The 18,036-nt window shown below is 45.1% G+C and overlaps 1 protein-coding gene and 1 long non-coding RNA gene across 3 annotated transcripts in view; one reads left to right on the top strand and one right to left on the bottom strand.

The window, feature by feature from the left end:
* Positions 1–18,036, bottom strand: part of dlgap4b (discs, large (Drosophila) homolog-associated protein 4b) — a 129,378-nt gene that overhangs the window by 85,642 nt on the left and 25,700 nt on the right. For both annotated transcript variants that reach the window (XM_090205189.1, XM_090205190.1), the window contains exon 4: positions 4,092–4,140. The gene's annotated coding sequence lies outside the window, so the exon portion shown is untranslated. The remainder of the gene's footprint in view (positions 1–4,091; positions 4,141–18,036) is intronic.
* Positions 1–18,036, top strand: part of LOC149975898 (uncharacterized) — a 330,618-nt gene that overhangs the window by 300,350 nt on the left and 12,232 nt on the right. The window lies entirely within an intron of this gene.

The following is an 18,036-nucleotide window of genomic DNA, read 5'->3' as shown; positions in this document are numbered from 1 at the left end:
AGGACAAGCGCGCGGCGACGGAGTGTGAGTGAGCGCTTGCTTTACCTGCCTCTCAATTCCCCAGACAGTCAACCCGACAACACGCCCCTCAGGGAGAATCCCCTCGGGGTCAGTGGAGGCTACTGAAGAACTGAAGAGACGAGATAAAGCATCAGGCTTGGTGTTCTTAGAGCCCGGACGATAAGAAATCACGAACTCGAAACGAGCGAAAAACAGCGCCCAATGCGCCTGACGCGCATTAAGTCGTTTGGCAGAACGGATGTACTCAAGGTTCCTATGGTCAGTCCAAACGACAAAAGGAACGGTCGCGCCCTCCAACCACTGTCGCCATTCGCCTAGGGCTAACCGGATGGCGAGCAGTTCGCGGTTTCCCACATCATAGTTACGTTCCGACGGCGACAGGCGATGAGAAAAATACGCGCATGGGTGGACCTTGTCGTCAGAGAGGGAGCGCTGAGAAAGAATGGCTCCCACGCCCACCTCTGACGCGTCAACCTCGACAACGAACTGTCTAGAGACGTCAGGTGTAACAAGGATAGGAGCGGATGTAAAACGATTCTTGAGGAGATCAAAAGCTCCCTGGGCGGAAACGGACCACTTAAAGCACGTCTTGACAGAAGTAAGGGCTGTGAGAGGAGCTGCCACCTGACCGAAATTACGGATGAAACGACGATAGAAGTTCGCGAAGCCGAGAAAGCGCTGCAGCTCGATGCGTGACTTAGGGGCGGGCCAATCAATGACAGCTTGGACCTTAGCGGGATCCATCTTAATGCCTTCAGCGGAAATAACAGAACCGAGAAATGTGACGGAGGAGGCATGAAAAGTGCACTTCTCAGCCTTCACAAAAAGACAATTCTCTAAAAGGCGCTGGAGGACACGTCGAACGTGCTGAACATGAATCTGGAGTGACGGTGAAAAAATCAGGATATCGTCAAGGTAAACGAAAACAAAGATGTTCAGCATGTCTCTCAGGACATCATTGACTAATGCCTGAAAGACAGCTGGAGCGTTAGCGAGGCCGAAAGGAAGAACCCGGTATTCAAAGTGCCCTAACGGAGTATTAAACGCCGTCTTCCACTCGTCCCCCTCCCTGATGCGCACGAGATGGTAAGCGTTACGAAGGTCCAACTTAGTGAAAAACCTGGCTCCCTGCAGGATCTCGAAGGCTGAAGACATAAGAGGAAGCGGATAACGATTCTTCACTGTTATGTCATTCAGCCCTCGATAATCTATGCCGGGGCGCAGAGACCCGTCCTTCTTCTTGACAAAAAAAAACCCCGCTCCGGCGGGAGAGGAGGAGGGGACTATGGTACCGGCGTCAAGAGCTACAGACAAATAATCCTCGAGAGCCTTACGTTCGGGAGCCGACAGAGAGTATAGTCTACCCCGGGGGGGAGTGGTTCCCGGAAGGAGATCAATACTACAATCATACGACCGGTGTGGAGGAAGAGAGGTGGCCCTGGACCGACTGAACACCGTGCGCAGATCGTGATATTCCTCCGGCACCCCTGTCAAATCACCAGGCTCCTCCTGTGAAGAAGAGACAGAGGAAACAGGAGGGATAGCAGACATTAAACATTTCACATGACAAGAGACGTTCCAGGAGAGGATAGAATTACTAGACCAATTAATGGAAGGATTATGACAAACTAGCCAGGGATGGCCCAAAACAACAGGTGTAAAAGGTGAACGAAAAATTAAAAAAGAAATGGTTTCGCTATGATTACCAGAAACAGTGAGGGTTAAAGGTAGCGTCTCACGCTGAATCCTGGGGAGAGGACTACCATCCAGGGCGAACAAGGCCGTGGACTCCCTTAACTGTCTGAGAGGAATGTCATGTTCCCGAGCCCAGGTCTCGTCCATAAAACAGCCCTCCGCCCCAGAGTCTATTAAGGCACTGCAGGAAGCTGACGAACCGGTCCAGCGTAGATGGACCGACAAGGTAGTGCAGGATCTTGAAGGAGAGACAGGAGTAGTAGCGCTCACCAGTAGCCCTCCGCTTACTGATGAGCTCTGGCTTTTACTGGACATGAAGTGACAAAATGACCAGCAGAACCGCAATAGAGACAGAGGCGGTTGGTGATTCTCCGTTCCCTCTCCTTAGTCGAGATGCGGATACCTCCCAGCTGCATAGGCTCAGCTCCCGAGCCGGCAGAGGAAGATGTTAGTGATGCGGAGAGGGGGGCAACGGAGAGCGCGAGCTCCTTTCCACGAGCTCGGTGACGAAGATCAACCCGTCGCTCAATGCGAATAGCGAGTTCAATCAAGGAATCCACGCTGGAAGGAACCTCCCGGGAGAGAATCTCATCCTTTACCTCTGCGCGGAGACCCTCCAGAAGACGAGCGAGCAAGGCCGGCTCGTTCCAGCCACTGGAGGCAGCAAGAGTGCGAAACTCAATAGAGTAGTCAGTTATGGATCGATTGCCTTGACATAGGGAAGACAGGGCCCTGGAAGCCTCCTCCCCAAAAACAGATCGATCAAAAACCCGTATCATCTCCTCCTTAAAGTCCTGATACTGGTTAGTACACTCAGCCCTTGCCTCCCAGATTGCCGTGCCCCACTCACGAGCCCGTCCAGTAAGGAGAGATATGACGTAGGCGACACGAGCAGTGCTCCTGGCGTAAGTGTTGGGCTGGAGAGAAAACACAATATCACACTGGGTGAGGAACGAGCGGCATTCAGTGGGCTCCCCAGAGTAACACGGCGGGTTATTGATTCTGGGCTCCGGAGATTCGAAAGCCCTGGAAGTGGCCGGTGGATCGAGGCGGAGATGGTGAACCTGTTCTGTGAGGTTGGAGACTTGGGTGGCCAGGGTCTCAACGGCATGTCGAGCAGCAGACAATTCCTGCTCGTGTCTGCCTAGCATCGCTCCCTGGATCTCGACGGCTGAGTGGAGAGGATCCGAAGTCGCTGGGTCCATTCTTGGTCGGATTCTTCTGTCACGGTGAGTGAATGAGGACCCAAAAGCGAATTAACTTAACAGAGCTTCTTTAATTACCAAACATAGGTAGGTTCAGACAGACCGGCAGATTCCGACAGGACAGGACAAGGTTACAGCAAACATGACGATAGTCTGGTTCAGGCATGAAACACAACAAACAAGAATCCGACAAGGACAGGAACAGAAACAGAGAGAGATATAGGGACCTAATCAGAGGGAAAAAGGGAACAGGTGGGAAACGGGGTGAATGGGTAGTTAGAGGAGACAAGGAACAGCTGGGGGAAAGCGGGGGAGAAAAGGTAACCTAACAACGACCAGCAGAGGGAGACAGGGTGAAGGGAAAGGACAGAGACAAGACACAACATGACAGTACATGACACACACACACACACACACACACACACACACACACACACCACAAACTACCATAGGCTGCGTCAGACCACGTACACATCCCAGCCGTGCAACCTTGCACCACACACATATACAGTAGGAGGGCCACATCAAACTGACAAAATATGAAGCAGTCCTGAAGTTGGATTTAAGCCGGCACTGAAGCATTCATTTGATTATTACTTCAACTTTCAGACCAGGGTACTTCCTGGAGTGCTGGTCTTGGATCAGATCATTGCCTTTCAGATCATGATGAATTAAATGAATAGGAGAGATAGGACCTGATCCCAGATCAGCCCTCCTACTCTGAGACGCTTTATGACTACAGACCTTGATCTTTTCATTTGAGGCTTGATTGAAAACTTCTGATGACACAGACTGAAATTTCAAGAGAACCTCAGAATACCCAGGAACCCAACTCTCAGGTGGCAGCTTAGCACAGGGGATTGATTTTCCTTGAACACTGGCATCACAACCCTTCCTTACAAGGGACAGGGAAACAGTCCCGAGAGGTTAGGACTGAAAGCAGTGCCGCTCCTTGAAAGCAGCCCGGATCATCCATTTTGAATACTCTGCCTTTTCTCTCCTCGTATGGAGGATGACCAAAGCAAAGAAAGCTCCAATAATCAGAAAATGTTGACACTGGACTGTGTTTTAACTCTATTGATTTGCATTTGAAACGGTGTTCCTATGATCTTCCATCAAGACATTCATTTCATTAATTTATTCATCCATTTATTCAACGCAGGGACTTACATTGGCTGCTCATTCTTCAGGAGCCAAGGTCTCGATAGAAAGGAGTTTCCTGTCAAAGAAACATATAAAAATGATAGGCTTAGTAATGTAAAGGGAATAACCAATGTAACAGGTAAACGCTGTGCCAAATCCCTGAGTAACTAACACACACAACGCATACACACACACACACACACACACACACACACACACACACACACACACACACACACACACACACACACACACACACACACACACACACACACAAATTCTTAGCCAGCATTGAGCTATATAATCTGATCGTAGACCAGTCCTTAAGGCCTTCCCACACTGTCTGTTGGATTCAGTCTTTAGCGATTATTACATGTCACACTGTGCGCTGTTACCAAATCACAATCCCGATATCAATCTGGACAAATTTGAACGATTCGCTTTCAGCTCTGCCGTCACATTCTGTGAATGGCTTGCGAGGCAGCCGACGTTGGCTAGGTCAACTGCAGCGGTGTATTTGACATGCCAGCACCAGCAACTGCAAGCCTCCCAAGTGAGTTCGGAAAAACTGAAAGTATGCATCTTAGAAATAGTTTTGACACAGGGACTTCATATGTCCAAACCCCCGAATCAAACAGGCTTCCCAAAAATAACGTGGTAGAACGCTTATTTTGATCGGCGATCTTGTGCCTTTAAACCAGACTTTTAGGGAAATCGTTCTTCTTGCAGAGTATGTGAATGTTTAGATCAAACTATTATATTCATCTAATTATTCACAATAATCATATTACCGCGTGCATTGTCAGTGCCGGCTGTGTTCCTATTGGTCAGTAACCGGGATGGGCTCGCAGCATCATCCACACTACACGATAAAGCCTAAATCTGACACTATCTGAACCTTGTCTGAGCCTATGAACACACATAGTGGTACTTCATCGGCAGACCTAGACCGATATGTCCGTCAATCATTTACGTCGGAAGAATTTGCCCAAAACGTGGATATTTTGTCTGGGACGGGCAAAATCGTGGCGTAAGACTGCTGAAATCATCTGTGCGGGCCTTTAGGGGCATCTTCTGCCCAGGAGGACCAAGTCAACAAGCCAAAGTAGTGGCATGCGATGCGGTTCCACCTTGTACTGCACCGAACTGTGCTTCCCTGGTCTACTACTCATCTTCTTCCCTCTGTGCACCTGACAGCATAGAGGACAAAGGCACCGACTCGCTTCACAACATTTCAATAACATTCCCATCCTCATCCATATTAAAAGCCGCTGCGTAACAACTTTTTTGTTTGTTAGGGGTTGTCAAAGCATTGGGTTATGGTTTTTGCTGGCTCAGATTCCTCTCAAGACCCAAATGACAACAGCAGCAGGGTGCTTCCACACCTGGGCTTGACCGGGACTTTGGGTGTACTGTGTGTTCCTATACATTATGCAAGAGTGTGTGTGTGTGTTAGTGTGTGTGTGTGTGTGTGTGTGTGTGTGTGTGTGTGTGTAGCCATGCACAAAGGATATGCCACAGCGGATAGAAGTGGAGGTAAGGGCACTGCAGCCTTAGTTAGTGTGTGTTTGTGTGTGTATGTGCATGCGTGGGTGCGAGACTCTGACCACCATACACTGCTCACTGACCCTGAACTGACAAGTGTGTATTCATGTCAAACGCCATCATCCATAGAGAGAGAAAGAATCTCCTGGGCCAAGGGGATAACAAATACTTTTATGGTATATTTATGACACTTTTCACTTTTTACAGGCAGAGCTTGGTGATTTGTGGCCCCCTTTCTCCATCCTCATACAAATGATAGGATTTCTACTTCCAGTCCTTCCACAGTGACAGCAAACGTCCATGGTTTGAGCCTCTTGCCCTCTTCCCCACATCCACTTCGGCATGTGCCTTGTGAAAATCAAGAGAAACAGGCTGAGTTCTTCAAACTGCATAGAACATCACTTTCTTCAAAACTCGGATGCTTTGTTCCTCCTTCCTCACTCTCACCTCACTTATACAACACATATAGAAGAGCATATTTTCCCCTCCTTCATGTGGAAAAGCATTAAATGTTTTATGCTTCGTTTCTTCCATCTCCCTCTCACGGACTTTTGGAGTCTGTCTTAGATTTTTTGGGGTAGAGAAGCACTTGATGCTCCTTGTACAAGCGCACATGCACGCACGCACACACCCTCCGACATCACATACACACACCCTCTAAACGCCATCTCTGAGAGAGACACTCTGAGGACGCTCCCCCTGTGTAGTTGAAACATTAGCCTCTGCCCTCAGGCCACTGTAAGCTCTGCCCAAATGAGCCCTCCGTGCACCAGAGCTGCCTTTGCTGGGACCTACTATGGGCCTGGATCAGGGAGCCCCAACAGGGCCCAACCATGTCCAAACTCCAGACTATAGTCCCAGAACAACCAGAGAGGGGCACTATAATTCGATGGTCCAAGCTGAACTCCCTTTGCTAAGCTAACCCATGTCCAGTCAACTGGCTCCAACCCCAGTCTAAAGGCCCACAACCCAGCCCCAGCCCCAGCCCCAGCCCCAGCCCCAGCCCCAGCCCCAGCCCCAGCCCCAACTTGACCAAGCCCAAGCTTAGTCTACAGAACATTACACTGTAACTGTCCAACATAGTTAAGTAAAAAAAAAGAAAGTTAAAAGGTATATACCAGCCCAAACCTGTATCAGAGACCCCATCTACCGTTTCTGGGTTCCTACTAGATATCAACGTGTTATAGCTGGTCAAACAAGGGTTAAACAATGATCCCTTAACACCGCAGCTTGCCAGTCCAAATCTGTAAGTCTCATAACGTGTACCCAGCCCCATCTCACCCCCACCTTTCCAGGGTTCCTAGACTTCGACATACTGTACCTGGTCAAATAAGGGTTAAACAACAAAACCCCAGCCATACAGTAAGTCTCATACTGTATATCCCAGATCCTGATTTCCCCGGGTTCCTAGACACCAACATACTGTAGTCAAAAAAGGAAACCTAAGTCCAAACCCTATTCATAAGTCTCATACTGTGTATCCCAGTCAAGCCTCAGCTTGCCCACCTTCCCTTGGTTCCGATTAACATGCCTGGTCAGATAAGGGTTAAATAACTAACCCTAACACCAAAACCCCAGCCATACAGTGCGTATCATATTGTGTATCCCAGCCCCATCTCGCCCCCACCTTTCCTGGGTTCCTAGACATCCTTAGCAGGGCTGGATGGCTCAGCAGGAGAAAGTCACAGCAGATGAGTCAGAGGACGGAGCTAACTGAGCCGAGGGAAAACAGACCACAGCAGTAAAGACTGGCTGGAGAGGAGAAAATGCTTGTGTTAACGAGAAGTGCCGCTGTGTCTGACTCAACTTCTGTCGTGTTTCACAGTATGCACAAGTACTGAAATCTCATTTTGACCTTTTTTTTGTTTTAAAATGAATCTGTTTTGGTACTGCATTCCTTGTCAGGTTTTGACCACAGCTAATTTACCACAACTAAGCAAGTGTGAAAGTACCCTTGAACAATTAATTGAAGAAAAAGTGCATTGGAGGAATCTTTCTTTTTCCGTTTCCATTCCACACTCAGACGTTTCCTTCAGTCTGATTTATTTCAAAACACCTGGTTGTCACAATTTCTATCAGAGTGAATTTAATATCCTCATTAGCCCTCTATCGATTTCAAGCACTTAGTGTAACAATACAGGATCATTTTGATCATCATTAAATCATTCCCTTTGTGGCAGCATTGTGATTCTTCAAACCAACACAGAAAATGTGTTAATTGAGGAATTAACGCGGCCATCGGCTCCAAGTGGATTAAATCAGATAATGATGGTTAATGATGATGGTTGACGATGTCATCCATTCTCATTCATCCACGATGTACATCCTACACACTTACAGTTAGAAACTTTGTACCCATTTAAGGATGGCATGAAAATCATCTATTTTAGCTGTGGAGAAAGAGGAGGTCCATTGGATGTTAGACACGATACATTAGTGTCGGCTAAGTAGACACGAATAGCATTAGTGTCGGCTAAGTGGACTTGAATTGGAGGAAGCAGACAAATTAATGGCAGTTTATGGAGTATGGCGGTTGAAGTAGAAACATGGGGAGTAATGTTGAACAGAATTCACTCACTTCTTTTAGCCCACTGCAGATTAATTTGAAAAAATACAGGCACAACCATGCACACAACACACGCACACACACACACACACACACACACACACACACACACACACACACACACACACACACACACACACACACACACACACACACACACACACACACACACACACACACACACACCCTGTGGCTGTGGAGTGTGAAAATAAGAGCATTAGTAAGCAAATTGAGGCATCAGTGGGTGAAGGACTTTTTGATTAGGCTCTTAATTTAGGAAATGTATAATGAATGTCAACTCACTTTTGGGCATACATTTCTTTTCCAGAGTGAGCATGGGTTTGGGGTGGGAGTCCTCAGTAACGGTAAATGGCTTTACTGAGCAACAATAACAAATCAACTGGGCTAGACAATCTGGACCCTCTCTTCCTAAAATTATCCTCCGCCATTGTTGCAACCCCTATTACTAGTCTGTTCAACCTCTCTTTCGTATCGTCTGAAATTCCTAAAGATTGGAAAGCGGCCGCGGTCATCCCCCTCTTCTAAGGGGGAGACACTCTAGACTCAAACTGTTACAGACCTATATCCATCCTGCCCTGCCTTTCTAAAGTCTTCGAAAGCCAAGTGTACAAACAGATCACCAACCATTTAGAATCCCACCTTACCTTCTCCGTTATGCAATCCTGTTTCCGAGATGGTCATGGGTGCACCTCAGCCACGCTCAAGGTCCGAAACGATATCATAACCACCATCGATAAAAGATGTGCAGCCGTCTTCATCGACTTGGCCAAGGCTTTCGACTCTGTCAATCACCGTATTCTTATCGGCAGACTCAATAGCCTTAGTTTCTCAAATGACTGCCTCGCCTGGTTCACTAACTACTTCTCACATTCCGTGTCAAATCGGAGGGCCTGTTGTCTGGACCTCTGACAGTCTCAATGGGGGTGCCACATGGTTCAATTCTCGGGCTGACTCTTTTCTCTGTATATATCAATAATGTTGCTCTTGCTGCGGGTGATTCTTTGATCCACCTCTACGCAGATGACACCACACTGTGTTAACAAACCTCCAAACAAGCTTTCAACACCATACAACAGTCCTTCCGTGGCCTCCGACTGCTCTTAAATGCTAGTAAAATGAAAGGCATGCTCTTCAACCGATCGTTGCCCGCACCCACCTGCCCGACTAGCATCACTACTCTGGACGGTTCTGACTTAAAATATGTGGACAACTATTAATACCTAGGTGTCTGGCTAGACTGTAAACTCTCCTTCCAGACTCGCATTAAGCATCTCCAATCCAAAATTAAATCTAGAATCGGCGTCCTATTTTGAAACAAAGCCTCATTCACTCATGCTGCCAAACATACCCTTGTAAAACTGACTATCCTACCGATCCTTGCTTTGGCGATGTCATTTACAAAATAGCCTCCAACACTCTACTCAGCAAATTGGATGCAGTCCATCACAGTGCCATCCGTTTTGTCACCAAAGCCCCATATACTACCCACCACTGTGACCTGTATGCTCTCGTTGGCTGGTCCTCGCTACATACTCGTCGCTAAACCCACTGGCTCCAGGTCATCTATAAGTCTTTGCTAGGTAAAGCTCCGCCTTATCTCAGCTCACTGGTCACCATAGCAACACCCAACAATAGCACGCACTCCAGCAGCTATATTTTACTGGTCATCCGCAAAGCAAACTCCTACTTTGGCCGCCTTTCCTTCCAGTTCTCTGCTGCCAATGACTGAAATGAATGGCAAAAATCACTGAGTTGGAGACTTATTGTCACGCCCTGACCTTAGAGATCCTTATTATTCTCTATGTTTGGTTAGGTCAGGGTGTGACTCGGGTGGGAAAGTCAATGTTTTCTATTTCTTTGTTTTTGGCCGAGTGTGGTTCCCAATCAGAGGCAGTTGTCTATCGTGTCTCCGATTGGGGTTCATATAGAAGTTGTCATTTTCCTTTTGGGTTTTGTGAGATCTTGTTTTCTGTTTAGTGTCTGAGTCTGACAGAACTGTGCGCTTTTGTTTTTTGACTTTGTTATTTTGTTTGGTGTCATCAGTAAAGTTACAATGTACGCCTACAATGCTGCACCTCGGTCCACTCTTCATTCTACAAACGAGAGCTGTTACACTTATACCTCCCTCACTAACTTTAAGCGTCAGCTGTCAGAACAGCTTACCGATCGCTGCAGCTGTACACAGCCCATCTGTAAATAGCCCATCCAACCAACTATCTACCTCATCCCCATATTTTGTTTTTGTTTTTCTGCTCTTTTGCACACCAGTATTTCTACTTGCACATCCTCATCTGCAGACATATCACTCCAGTGTTAATTGCTAAATTGTAATTACTTCGCCACTATTGGCCTATTTATTGCCTTACCTCCTTACATAATTTGCACAAACTGTATATAGATTTTTCTATTGTGTTATTGACTGTACGTTTGTTATTCCCATGTGTAACTCTGTGTCGCATCTAGTCGCACTGCTTTGCTTTATCTTGGCCAGGTCGCAGTTGTAAATTAGAACTTGTTCTCAACTGGTCTACCTGATTAAATAAAGATGAAAAACACTCCAAAAAACCAATGCATCTGTTGGAGGTTTTGCATGGGTGATTCCAACTAAGCGATGATAATTAAGTGCTGAGTTAATTTCAGAGCACGAATGTAGCCAAGGAAAATCCATGCAGACATTTTGTCTGCAAAAAGCTCTCTTTCTCACAAGGATCTTCGAGAAAATGTGATCATTTTCAAACTTTCAGACTAAGATTTCTGATGTGTATTCAAACAGAAGTGTGCAGACATTAGCTCGCCGGAAAATCAATCAAACCAGATGTCCATTTCTGTTGAATGAGGATGTTTTGCTATTAACAATCTACAGTAAACAAACAGTTCTCCATCCATCCATACCAATCCAACATTCCTACCATAACACAGCAAGCATCCGACTTCTGACACCACATTTCACTTAATGGATAGATGGATTGTGTGTCAGGAATGTGGCCATCTAACTTCTATGACCCTCTCATCTTATCTGTGTGTCTCTCTTTATTGCACATCTGTCTTTCTGTGTGTGCTAATATAATTGAATGTTGGCATTCGTAGCTACAACTACTGGATTCACTATGGTCACTATAGTACTGGACATACAGTATGTGCATATACAAGACAATATTCTTCCCCCTTCATTTTTTTCATCACATACAATATATTCTATTTCCCCTGCAGGTAACCATGTCTGAGCAGCATGTCTGACCTGTCTGAGCAGAAAGCTACCTCCCAAATGACTGATTGAATGTACAGTAGAACTACAGTAGAAGTACTGTAGAAGCTAAAGGCAGTAAAAAGACAACACCGGGCGGCGATTCCATAGATAAGAGGACTGTTAGAGTGTCAGTGGTGAATATAAAGGCATCAGTCATGACGCAAAAAAAACCCCCCTCTTTATAAGCACAGGGGAGGGATTGGTAGGAGCGCTAACAGTGAAGTCTGTCGTTTACCTCTTGCCTGAGGTTGTAGAATAATCCCATTCAAGCATCTCAGGCCATGTTGTCCTTGTGGTTTATTGCTTGTGGATTCTCTCTCTCTCTCTCTCTCTCTCTCTCTCTCTCTCTCTCTCATCATATGGGCCAGGTTTCTGTATTTTGAAAGTTACATATCTTGAAAACTTGATTGCTGACATGCAAAACATTTTTTGGGGACTATACCAACAATGGACTAATGAAACAAATACCAAAATAGATTTTTCGGTTGTTTTCCTTTAACTGAGAGTTTATGCAGGTCTTCACATCTCAATACAAACACTATTGATATGAAGCCTAACTACTGAGAGTGCTGACAAGTACAGTTGTCTGTCGCTCACTTTGGGTAGAAACCTGCTAAATAGTCAAAGTGTATGTATGTTGACTATGTTATTTCATGTATATACAGTATGTATGAGTTGGAGGAACGACAGCTAAATGTGTACTCTACAGAGACACCAGATGGCTAATGTGAACGCAACGAGGAGAAGAGATCTGGTCTAAATCCTAAACTAGTTCTCTATTTTCTCCATGACGTTTTTAGGACAGCATGTCCTGGACCCAACACCCAGAATACATTTATTTCAAAGAAACAAATAGCACATTCAAGGCCCACACTCAAACCCCTTTGCAGAATAACTTGAAGTCAAGATGAGAAAAGGAATATCTTGCGTTATGAGAGGCAACAAGAGGGAGTGAGAGCTCGTACAGGGACGGAATCAAAACTTGCTAGCACTGCTTAAAAACAAAGTTAGAGTGCAATTCCTCAAAAATAAAAACATTTTCAAAGACCTTTCTCCTGAGTACTGTACGGCACAGCCTGAAAGAGTATAACTCGATTACTCGGGAACGATGTGTGTGTGTTAGCTGTTTGAGCCTCCCTCTCTGTATTGGTCCTTTGAACTTCCTCATTGCTGAGCGAGGAGGCAGAGTGTTATTTAGTTGAGCAAAAGGGGGAGCCGGAGATACAAAACAAGGCAAACCGTGACTCCTTAGGGCTCCAAAGCCTTGCTTCGAAAAGCAAACCCTGACTCCTTAGGGCTCCAAAGCCTTGCTTCGAAAAGCAAACCGTGACTCCTTAGGGCTCCAAAGCCTTGCTTCGAAAAAACAAACCCTGACTCCTTGGGGCTCCGAAGCCTTGCTTCGGAAAACAGAAGGTGTGATACAAAACCCTCTCTAACCGCGTGTGGCAAGCCAAAGTCGGGAACACACACTTAGAACTTTAATGAGTTGCTCTGCGTACAGAAATACAGTACCGAGTAACTAAACAGACTGGGGGGGGATGAAGGGTTTACGCTAGACTGGTTCAATTGGTCGTTTAAATGGCAAGGCCAACTAAATCAGATCAACCATTAGACGTGTTCCCCTGTCCTTGGTGTAGGAGTTAGGCAGATATACTTCAGATTCAAAGAATATTGCTTGTCTGTGTCGTTCTTGATGGCCGCTGTCAAGATTTAAGGACCAGTTACGCTCAAGGATTCTATTCAATCCCGAGAGAGCTATTGAAATTGAGTAATTGTGTGTGTGTGTTTGTGTGTATCTTGTGTTTGTGTCTGTGTGTGTGAGCGCTTGTGCGTCTGTTGAGTGAGTAAATATTCTACGCGTCAGATTATTTCTCATTGTATTTCTTTTTAATCATTTGACAGAGACAAAAACACGAACCATTCATGACTTAGTTGTTATGACATGGAGAAGCTATGAGAAGGTCAGATGAGATACACAGACTCTAAATAAATCCACTCCCACGGAAATTCGGTATAAAGCTGCCCAAACCATGCATTGTTTTACACACACACACACACACACACACACACACACACACACACACACACACACACACACACACACACACACACACACACACACACACACACACACTCTCACACACACACACACAGCATCTGCCTGCTGCATCATAGGGTTAAATCAGATGAAAAAAAACCCAGCCCTTTCTCTGGTTAGATGGATTATACACATACTGGATAGCAGAGATGGCTGGAGTCTAGAGGCACCTGTACTGTATGCCTCACATTAACACCACAAAAGCCAGGCCTCGAGGGACCCGACTTCGATTTTGACTCAGGATTTTGACTCAAACATTCAATAAATACATTGCATATATGCTATCAGAAAATCATTGGATTGTGTTTCTGAAGGTCTTGGGTCAAAAATGTATATATATTTCAAAGAACAAAATAATTTACGTTACAGTAGGCTATCTAGTTATTCTTGGAAAAAGTTATATTTTGAAAACCTCCCGTTAACACCAGGGAAGGGAGGGGGGAGCAGCCAAACAATGTAATTCTACTACATATTAAATATTGTATAGGCAATAATAGGCAAAGGCACAAAATGTATTACCCTGGAAGTTGGAGGGAAAGCAGAGAGGCAGACAGACAGATGGACAGACAGCAGTCTGAATGATTTTAATGCTGACAAGAGCAGCCATACCTGCATGGTACACAAGCCTGAGGCCTGTTCTTGTCCTTATGTAACGTGGACAGTGGAACAACAGGTTAACCTCCCTGTTACGCTCTGTGGCCTCTTGGGAGACGTTTGAGACAGTCAAGTACAAAGTCACCACCACACAGGAACTTGTTTCCCCCTGCCAGCTTGGGAGCAAGGCCGTTACTGTGAATGGTGTCATAAACGGACCGTTTGTATATCTCGCATCCTGCGCCGGACCAACTATCAGGCCTTTCAGTATAGCATTCCAAGTCAGTGTCCACTATAGCCCTCACCCCAATGCCCCGGTTGCCCTGTTGAGGGGAAAAACTGTGTCTTACTAGACACACAAGAGGACTGGTGGATGGTTTCTCATGGTGACGGCCCACATCCCAGGAGCGTCACAGTGGTGACGGCAAGCCAGGGGCGCTACCGTATTAACGTAATTATCTCGGCCGGGCCATAATACTACAACACCAGCGTGTCGCCTCTAATTCTCAATCATTGTGGTGCGTAGCCGCCTTTGTGTGAGCCGAGCTACAGTCGCCATTATTACGGCCTCTCCTTCCTAAATGGCAGTTGCTGAAAACACTGGAGGCACTTAAGTACCAAACATTATGCTTCCTAAGACCTGTGGGAGACATAAATATGTGTAGCCGAATTAGTCGCTTTCAATTATTGTGTGGAGCCATACTTAGACCTTGAGGAACAAGGAATCAAACGACATTTGTCACCTACACGTGTTTTGCAGATGTTATTGCGGGTGTAGCGAAATGCTTGTGCTTCTAGCTACAACAGTGCAGCAATACCTAACAAGTAATATCTAACAATTTCACAACAAATACCTAATACACACAAATCTGTCTAAATATCGCTGACGGTCCCAACAATGTAGTTCCGGTCAGGAATCGCAACGCAACATTATTTTATTGATCCCAGGCAGCTGGAGCTCGCATCAAAAACCATTCCTCACTTCCTTTTACTGGAATGATATCTTTAGCATCAAATATAGTGTCAACTCATTCCTAATTTCACTCCTAAAATAGGCTGCAGCCTGTGACTTCTTAGGTTAAAGGAGGTAAATAGACCAAGATTGATAATGATCTCCACCAAAACAAACAGCGCGCGTGGGCCGCAGACCGAAACCAGGCGTCCCAGATGAGTCTTTCATTTGTTTATTTGTCAGGGACCACGTACAATATGTCACTGCACCAGATATAGCTAGATGGCTCATTTTCATCTGTAGTCCCTGGGAATCAAATATATGGATGGTTGTCAGTGGATTGGACTTGCAGGGTGGATTGGATTTGCATGGTGGATTGGATCTGATAGAGGGAAAAAAAAGATGGAGGGATGAAATCCAATCCGCCCCATCTCTGAGGTGAGTGGCAGCACTGTTTGACATCTCTAGGGATCTGCTTAGAGGGGGGCCGTTTCCTCATGTTCGCTAGACAACGCGCTGTGGGGCTGCTGGAAAATGGGACAAGAACAGACTGATCTACCGTAAAAGCCTATGGGACCACCAAGCACACAGACTACTTGGAGAGAAATCACATTTGATTATCAGTTTTGACGTGCCCATTGTAGCTGCATCTACTGCAGAGGATTTCAGCCTAGTTGTATTTTTTTGGCATCTAACTTCAGTTTTTTAGAGGCCTTAATGTGGTACAGGGGCAATTGGGTATGCTCACCTATAATGAAATAACCATAAGGGTGACATTATACTCTTCAGGGACATTTGGTGTCCGAAGGGATACAATGTTAAAAAGCGCTGCCCTTTCTTTGACCTAAAATACCCATTTAAGCACATTGTCCTTCTTTGAAAGAGACAGCTTAAAGTATTCACATAGAACGCATGGCCAAGCATAGGAAGCAGGAGGACAGAAGGGTAGAGAACGAGCCAGAAAGTACAATAGTGCTCGGGTGTGTTTTCCCTGGCATAATATGGATCCTGATTATCCAAACACACCATTACAATCTGCTCTAATTCTTCCCCAGAGAACAGGCCGAAGCAGACATCTGGACTGCTCCTCGAGTGCTAGCGCTAATGCTAACATCTGCCTAAGCATTACTGCAACAAGGCTGTTTGAATAAGACGTGGGGCAATGTCAACACGCAGGTGTTCGTCAAGAAGAACATGCAATTACAGTACCCTGGAAATGGATCTAATCACTTAATTTGCCTGTATTGTTTCCCTAAACTGAGGGGGAAAAAACTTGAGCAGGGTGTGGATTGGTTTTTGAATTGATGCCTTTAGGGTTGTAGCATGACTCGTATTGGGCAGTTAAAAACCTCTAAAAGTCTAAGCTGTTGGGGGGAGGGGGGGGGGGGGTGGAGCTGGGGGTACTAAGCTAACATAAGGAATTGTTTTAAGATAGTCATACAATGGATCATTTAGCTATTTGATTTAGAATTTTAGGGCTCCTTTAGGTATCAAATATCCATATTTAAAATCCATAGAATAACACATTCATAAATTGCAAAAAAGGCAATCAAAAAAGAAATCATAAGGAGTAAGGTTTTGATGTGTCTGTCCTATATCTAGGAGACATCAATTTAGGAAAATGTATATTTCTTTGGTCACATTTAACCTCTTATTTTTTGGAGGGCACAAAACTACCTCCATACTTCCATTTTGTTTGTATGGGTTACCTTCACTTGTGGGGGTTGTAGAGCAAAATGGAGATGGACACCAAAGCCGATTTCGCGAGAAAAGTTTTGGGAAGTCTCATGGTGTGACAAACACCGCTGTAGCTCGGTTGCCTTCTACTGCAGATGCGGAAGGCCGACATACACTAGGCAGATGCGGTAAGATTGAGACACAGCCAATGCTACAAAAAATATATATATATATATATCTCTATCTTAAAGTGACACATATTGATGGGGATTTTTGTATTAAACACATGTGCGTCAATTGACTCTTAAGGATTATTAATCAGGGGGAATGAATGCAGTTTTGTAGTGGATGAGAAACACTCTTGTGTTTATTGCGACCTGAATCAATTGGGAAGAGGTCTGAGCTAAATGAGTGAACAAACCTAGACTTTATTAAAGTCTGAAAGGGTATGCATCCCAAATGGTGCCCAATCCCCTATATAGTGCACTACTTTATACCAGAGCCCTATGGGAATAGGGTGCCATTTGGGATGCAACCTCTATTTCATCAGCAGGGGGGGACTGTTACAGTGGTTCTTCCTTTAAAAGTTGCGTCAAGCTAAGTCATTGAAGTGACATGGAGCCGTAGGCCTAAAAGTCAAAGGGAGCCTTGAATAGAACATAGAATATATGGGATTGATTTTTAGAAATGTAGCTTGATTCATTTGATGAATATTATGGTTTTTCCATTCCAAGAAAAATGAAAAATATTTTTTTACAGTAGCCGATGTACCTTAGGCCTAAGGGAAAATATGTCACTGTACAATGTGTTTCTATTCCAAGAAAAACGAAAATGCATTTGTTACTGTAGCTGTTTTACCGTAACTTACTTATTGGCATAAAGGCCTACTTTAATATACAGTACATCAATCGATCACTTAACAATTTGTGCATGTCATCACACAGCATACAAGTCATCTATGTCTTTAAATACAGTCAAGTATTTTAGTTATAATACAAAATAACAAAGTGAGCCTTGATTAATTTTACAATCACGGCTAAAGCGATTTAATTAAGGGTTTCAGTTAGGAAAATATGGCACTGTACAACATGACCGGTCAGGAGTAGGCCTAGGCTCCTAAGTGACTGCGAGTGAAGAGCAAAATAATCCTTACATTTACACATCAAAAATGTGATTGATTTATAAAGACCAGTCCCCATGCTCTGTCATTCAGTGATATTTATTCCCTATTGTCCTGCTGATGGTTGAAATTAACATCTGTAGTTAGGGATC

Source organism: Oncorhynchus mykiss, chromosome 17 (assembly GCF_057628025.1).
Source record: "Oncorhynchus mykiss isolate SJ-2025 chromosome 17, ASM5762802v1, whole genome shotgun sequence".
Classification (NCBI taxonomy): domain Eukaryota; kingdom Metazoa; phylum Chordata; class Actinopteri; order Salmoniformes; family Salmonidae; genus Oncorhynchus; species Oncorhynchus mykiss.
This window is presented reverse-complemented; position numbering and strand designations above follow the sequence as displayed.